The sequence below is a fragment of the Vicia villosa genome, linkage group LG3 (assembly GCF_029867415.1).
Source record: "Vicia villosa cultivar HV-30 ecotype Madison, WI linkage group LG3, Vvil1.0, whole genome shotgun sequence".
In the NCBI taxonomy this organism is placed as follows: Eukaryota; Viridiplantae; Streptophyta; class Magnoliopsida; order Fabales; family Fabaceae; genus Vicia; species Vicia villosa.
This window is the reverse complement of record NC_081182.1, coordinates 45168143-45176348: the sequence shown is the minus strand read 5'-3', so window position 1 is coordinate 45176348 and position 8206 is coordinate 45168143.

The following is an 8206-nucleotide window of genomic DNA, read 5'->3' as shown; positions in this document are numbered from 1 at the left end:
AATTAACAATAAGGTAAAAAAGGCTAATCATAGATATACCTCCATCTCCATCATAAGTTCTTTGGCAGATGAAACTAAGACGACTATATTCTGAGCACCGGGCTTAATGAAACCTTCTTCAACATCATTGTCAAATAGTGCAAGCAAAAAGTTATAGTAACCATCAACATTCAGTAGGCCAACCTGTGCATGATAATAAATCGGTTAACAATATGATTATATAGTATACACCAACGATTTTATCTAACAAAGTAACAGCATAATGTTACCGGTTTTTTTATGAATTCCAAATATTGCCCAAGTTTTAGAATAACCCTGTAAATCCATCCATAGTGACATCAATAAATAATAATACAAATCTTACAAAGTGATATCAATCAATAACAACACAAAGATTACACGTTGAATGAATATAAAACATATTTCTTCATTTATCCATACCCTAGAACATTGCAGCCACCATTATACATTTTCTGAGATATGAACCCCATGAGTCCAACACTTCCTCCACCATACACCAAGTAAGAAAAATTCCGCGGATCTAATTGTCATACCCCAAAATTTGCCCACACTTTTCAAAAATTCAAAACTATTCCAAAAATTGGATTTTATAAAATCTTGGGTTCATTGACATCCTGAATTTTATAAATATTCGATTTAAAGTCTATTTTAAAATATAGTAGTTTATTCTTAAATTGCTTATATTTTAATAAATAGAAAATGTTGACCGATGCTTCATATGCTTTCAATTGGCTTTTTATTTCAACTAAATAACAGAGCTAAGTTGGTTTGGAAGTAAGGTTTGCAAACAAAATGTTACAGGTTCAATTCCCACTTTCATTTGACCAATGATTAATCTATGAGGTCTTCCCGTTTTTTAAAACTTTTTCTCAAACTTTCGGCTAATGATGATACCTGAGGCCTCCTTTTTTTTAAAATAATTTTATGATACCTGAGGCCTCCCTTTTTTTAAAATAATTTTATAATACTTCTAATTTCCACTTTAAAACCAGGTGATGAATATTGTCTGATGGTATTTACTTTCAAAACAATTTTCTTGTTAATATATCATTATATGACAAAAGGCCAATTCCAAATTACTTCTCACGACCAAACACCCAATTTATCTCTTTTAATTTTAACTTATTTGCAGTATTTTAACTTATTTGCGGTATAAGTCATGTTATGATACATGATGGCTGGTTTGATCATTCTTTTTTGTTATCTTTTTATTCTAACTGCTGTCAATATATTGTTATACACCAATTCTTATTTTTCATTATTCTAACAGTTTCCAATTTATAGTGTAAATATCAATAAAAGAGAAGCTTTTTTTATTAACTAATTCATATACATTTTCTACACAAATTTTTAATTCTAAATCAAACAGCAATAGTGTTTTTCTTCTTGTTTTCACCATGATATCAATTGCTTGGCCGTCACTATTATATTCTTTTCAAACCATGTTTACTGTCAAACAACTTTAACCAATAACCATTAACAAACCACCCTCAATTAACCTGCAAGCAATTAAAAATATATAATATATTCACAAAATTAATATAGTCAGTGAAGGATGAAAAAGATCCAACAACAGTGTTGCTACGATTGTTTGTCCAGAGTTTTGGTGCATTTTTTTGTTGTTTTTGTTTAATTGTGCAGATTCATTTCAATTTGAAGGGAGAGAATCACAACCGAGGAGATCCACAGTCTCAACAGAGACCCATTCTCAACCGCACAAAGCACCACGCGGAGACCTCACACCTCACTGACACATTCAGAGTTCAACGGCGGCGAGCAAACCAACACCTTCAATCTGCTGTGAGAACTACCGAGATCGCACGGAACCAACATCATCTGCATCGACCTTGCAACCTTCAGCAACAACCGCACACGGAAACAACTACACAACAGATCAGCCGCCGGTGATGATAACAATACCGCCGCCACACCGAAGTCGTCGATTTGCATCCGCCGACAAAATCACATCCGCAGCGCACCACAAATCTGCAAAATGCAACAACCTTCAAACACACTATCGACAAGTAACTCCGACGAACACCGTGACGGTTCAGCGACATCAAACACGCGTCAGCTGCCTCCTTCAGAAGAGGTTAGTTCCATTTTTGTTCCGTTTTTGAATGTTTAGATGTCGTTGATGTTTTATCGAAGTGTTGTGAAGTTCGGTTCTAATATTGTTGTTGTGATGTGATATGTATTGTTTGAGCTTGTTGTTTAGAAATGGTGAAATTGTGAAAGCAAAAAGAGAATAAAATGAAGAAACAGAAGCGGGAGGGAGACCGTGAAAAAGAGAACGAGGGGCCGGTTTAGTATGCTAGGGTTTGTTGACTTTTTTTCTTCTCCTATTGCAGATCTGGGCTTGTAACAATTAATAGCCCAAACAAGTTTTACAATCCACCACCCTTTGTTTTTCGGACCACACCCTTCTCTCTTTTATTTGATTGCTGGGCCAGAACTTGAGCCCATATGAATTCCCAGCGAAATTACTTGCAACACCCCTTTATTTTCGTCTTGCTAACTTCGTATATAATTTGTCTTATTTCTATGATTTTCTCAATATTTAAAAAATACAAAAAAATGATAATTAATTAGTGTTATTTTGAATATTAAAAATATAAAAACATATATGGCACAATATTGTTCATTTTCTTTTTGACATAACTTTTCTTGGTATTTTTCAATTAATTTTTACTCATGAATTATTTTGTGTTACTAACACTTTCTTATTTTGCGAGGTATTACCGTCATGGGGTTCTTGGACTATCTCATGGACATTCATTTACCATTTGTTGATTTTTGTACATAGTAGTCTTTTATTTCCCGCTTTAATTTTTATTCGTGTTGTAATAATTTTCTATCCCCATTCGTTTGGCAATTTGTAATCCCCTCCCCGAAGCCATGTAATAGCGTAGGAACTTTACATTCTGCATTTTATTTTCTGTATTAACTGCCAGTAATTAGGATTGTATGGCAAGACAAAATCAATCGCTAGCTAACCTTAATTCGAGATAATATACTGAATACAACACACCTTCTCACACACCCACCTCTAGGGTACACCCCTCTCGGTTGCCTTCGGTTACATGGTCGTGTCCCTCGAATATAGAGGTACCTGTTAGCAAAAGTCCCGACGATTAAAAAATCATCACAAAGATCATAAGTCCCTCGATGACCCTCGATGTTGCATGCGAATATATGATCTAGTCCTTCGAATGGTTGCCTATGAAAGATGATTGTCCCTTCGAATTTGCTAAAGGTACCTCCGATGACCCTTCGATTGTCCCGCACGTCCAATAGATGGGACTACCTACCCACAAATGGTATGGTTATCCCTATCCCTTAAATGAAAGTAGAAAGTATAGGAAAGACCAAACATAGGGTAAGTAGCCTTTAGTTTGCTTGCTCAACATAAAAATGCTTTTCACACACCATTTTTCAACATTGTCTCTTCAGACATTTTCAAAATCAAACTGCTTTTTTTAAAACACACATACACACTATGCTTTTTCAAGCTTTTCAAACAAAACAAAACGAGTTAAGCAAACTAAGAGCCCGTAGATAACTGCGGATGAAAAGGGTGCTTACACCTTCCCTTTTCATAACCTACCCCCCGAACTCAATCTCTTTTCAAAGAAGGTCTTTCCTGTTCTTTTATACCTTTCATAATTGGATAAAATAAAAGTCGGTGGCGACTCTTGCACACCGCAACATTGTTGCTTGCGAAAATAATAAAAGTCAGTTCACCGAGTTACACTAACGCTTAAGAAGGCATAAATCTAATGCTTCTTGTGTATATCTGCAATCAAATTTATCGAAATCAAAACAAAAGGAAAACGAAAAATCAGTAAGTGAAATTGAAGAGAGAATCAGCAACGTACATGGGGGTGATTTGCGAAGAACTGGGATTGAAGAGAACGAAGCTTTTCAGCTTTGGTGGATAAAACTGATTCATCTTGTGTGCTTCAACGGTTTGCAATGGATCTAGGTTTTTTTGTTCAGACACTTTATGGTTTGAGGAGAGGGAAGAGAGAAGAGGCAGTGATAATTTGAATCGTGAAGAGAAAGCATTCTTAGATTGGAGGAAAAAATTATAAATTAATTTGGTCCAATCAAATTGAAACAGATGTCTATGAAATAGCTAGTTTGTAAGGGTTAATTTGTTAATTACCTTGTCGTCCATTTGTAGTGTAAAAGTTTTTTGAAGGGAAGGGTTTTTTGGGTAGTTTGGCCAATTGATTAGTAAAGGGTAGATAGTTGATAGTTGAAGTTGATAGTTGATAGTTGATTTGTAAGGGTTAATTTGTTAATTACCTTGTTGTCCATTTGTAGTGTAAAAGTTTTTTGAAGGGAAGGGTTTTTTGGGTAGTTTGGCCAATTGATTAGTAAAGGGTAGATAGTTGATAGTTGATTGATTGAATATATATATATATATATATATATATATATATATATATATATATATATATATATATATATATATATATATATATATATATATATATATATATATATATATATATATATATATATATATATATATAGAGAGAGAGAGAGAGAGAGGAGGGTTATATTTACTCCAGGAGTAAGTTATTATAACTTACTCCAAATCTAGACCATTGATTTTTCTGAATCTAATGGTTAAAAATAATAAGTAATAGTTTTCTCATATATATATATATATATATATATATATATATATATATATATATATATATATATATATATATATATATATATATATATATATATATATATATATATAGGGGACGACTCAAGTGAGAACACTTGGTTATTATGAGAAATGAGAACAATGAATCACGACCATTAAATTTCGATTTTGTTGATTTTAATGGACTGGATTGGTTTCTCTTTCTATAATCCTTGATATTTAATTTAATTAAAACATAGAAAGAGAAACCAATCCAGTCCATTAAAATCAACAAAATCGAAATTTAATGGTCGTGATTCATTGTTCTCATTTCTCATAATAACCAAGTGTTCTCACTTGAGTCGTCCCCTATATATATATATATATATATACTAGTACTTAGACCCGTGCGAGGCACGGGTTAAATATTTTCTAAGTAAAAAATTTCATTTTAAAAACACTTATAATTTACAAATTTTACTTATAGTTAGATTACTATTGTATAGATAAAATGTCATTGTTATTAATAATATACATAAAAAATTGACTTAACTAATTTTTTTTTGTAAATTATAAAATAATTTGGCCATCTATAATTTATTAATAATTTGTGTAAGTTTAAAAAAAAATTAACTCGTTAAATAATTGAATTAAAAGTTGACTTTTTTCCATTTATAAAAATATTTACAACTTAGTTCCGTTTATAAAAATAATTGTATCATCAGTTGACTTTTTCCCGTTTATAAAAATATTTATAACTAAAAATACAATTTATAATAATAATTGTATCATCAGTAACCTTTTTATGTTTATAACAATATTTGTAACTTATTCCCGTTTATATAATTGAATTAATTAATTAATATTTTAAATGTCTCCCATAAAATTAAATATGAGTATTATCAATTAAATAATAATTAAAACTATATTATAAATCTTTAAATTACATAATAGAGTTTAATAAATATGTATTGATATTGGGAAAACTTGCAGAAAAAAGAAATCAAAAAATAAAAAAACATCAAATCTATTTGGAGAATGGCGGGTCGCACAATGTTATTATAAATAGTAAATAATTATGTTAAAGTAATGATTAAAAAATATACTATTAAAAATAATAAATAAAAAATATGTCAATTCTTGCTTGTGATCCAAATACGAATTGATTGTATATTGCAGAATTATTTTATAAATATTTTAAGGTAGATTGTGTTAATCATTAAAATTAGATATACAAATTAAATAGTCTCGGCCATATATATTGTCTATTTTAGTAGGAAAAATAAATTAAATAATAAAAAATTAAGTAGTCTCGGTCCTTAGGGCATGTCTATTTTAAATATTCTTAACCCGTATAAAATGTATAAAGTAGATACTTTATTTAATATATAATAAAATAAATTAAATAAAAAGAATGAAAAATTTGTATTTTTCATAAGAAAGTTGTGTTTTTCTTACATCATAATTGTTTCATATCTAAAATAAATATTTATAGCAATTTCAATGTACATATTTCTAATATTAAATTTAAATATATCATAAATATTAAGTTGTATTTTAGTTATAAACTAAAACCCGTTTTAATATGAATCTATTCAATAATAATAATATATAATAATATATGTTTTATGTAATAAAATTATATCATCTCATTCACTAAAACAAAAACAAAAATGTCAAACTACATTAGCCTTTAAAATAATTTACTAACACAAACTAAATAATGACTCTTATGATATTTGAAGATAAAAATTTGAATATAATGAAATATATATTAAATATAGTAAGAGAATATAAATTGTCCAAATATTAATGTATCAAATTTTATAGTAATAAATTTGTGTATTAATCTAATACTTTTAAAAAATTTAGAATAAATATTAACATCTTATTTTTAAAAATAAAAACTTTTTTAATAAACTAATATTTTAATATAATTTATTACACTTTAATAGTGTTTGTAATTATAGTTAATATATTACATATATTTTTTATAAAAAAATATCACAAATAAATAAAGTTTATAGATACAAAATATTATATATTATTTTAGTAAGATAAAATTTACTTTTGATGCAAAGTAAACTTCATGTTAAACAAATTTCAAAATCTCAATATAATATTAAATTTAATTAATTATTTAATTATTGCTCTAAATGTATATCTTGGTTTTAGGTTTAATAGAATAAATATGTCAGTCAAACTAAGTTTTTATGTAATGCTCAATAGAAAAAAAAAAATAAAAAACTTTGAATATAAAGAAAAGGATAATGTTGTAATAAACAAAGTAAAAAGATATGACACAAAAGATCTATTTCGATTTAATACAAAGTAAATATTTTTTTACCATGGTTATGATACACAAAAAAATGATTATTGGAACATAATAAAACTAAAAATATATAATAATAATAATAATAAACATTAATAATTATTATAATTATTATTAATAATTATTATTATAATTGATAATAATAATAATTAATAATAATAATATGTAATGAGAAGGATGTATATCTACATGATAACGCCAATAAAGCTATGGATGGATTATTGTGGATTTTAAATATAAGAGTAATAATGAAATAAATTAATGGAATATGTATTAAAAAATAAAATAAAAATTTCGTTTTTATTTTTTAATTGGAATACATGTATTAAGAAAAAAAGAACAACCTTCATCTTCAAGTCTCAGAGGTAATGTTATGGCTCCTCTCAGCTTTTCACGGTTCACACACAAAATCAAACATTTTCAAATCTAGAAATTTTAACAGATAAAAAAGTATTCCTTCCGAAAAAATTAAACATTTTCAAATCTAAAAAAACAACCAAATGACGTGTAACCTGAGAAACATAAAATACTTATAACAACAATATCTACTAAAAATTGACCAACCAAACGTCCAACCAAAACCTTTTCAATTTCATCCCATTGCAAAACCACCTAACCACGGCAACACCGACACCACAAACTCGGGTAAACAAAGAAGACAGCACAACAAACTATGGTCAACAAAGAAGACACAATTAATCTATCAGTTCCACAAGAAAACAAACCGACAAATAGTGTTGTAGCGGCGGCGACGAATTCCACAACATAACCCTACAACAAATCTGAAACAAAGAGAAAAATGTTAAAAAACTTTAAAAGTTTATGAACTTCACAAAAAAACCAATCTGGATTATGGAAATGACTCTAAATGGGACAAGGACTCTCTAGAGTTTATATAGGAATACGTTGCAATCTAAAAAATTTGTATTTTAATATATATGAGGAAAATCCAAAAGGCCATAAATATTTGAATCATTAAATATGTGGAAAGGAAATATCAAAAGGCATGAAAATTGTTGGAAAATATAGGGAGCGTATCCGGTGAGAACTGATAACTATTGTGAGAAATGAGAACTAACGATATCAATCGTCTGATTTTATTAACGCTTAGGATTTATTTATTCTATATAGAGATCACTTTATTGAATTTTTTTCTTTTATGCTTAAGATTTACAAATTCTATAATAAGACAATCTTACCATAAA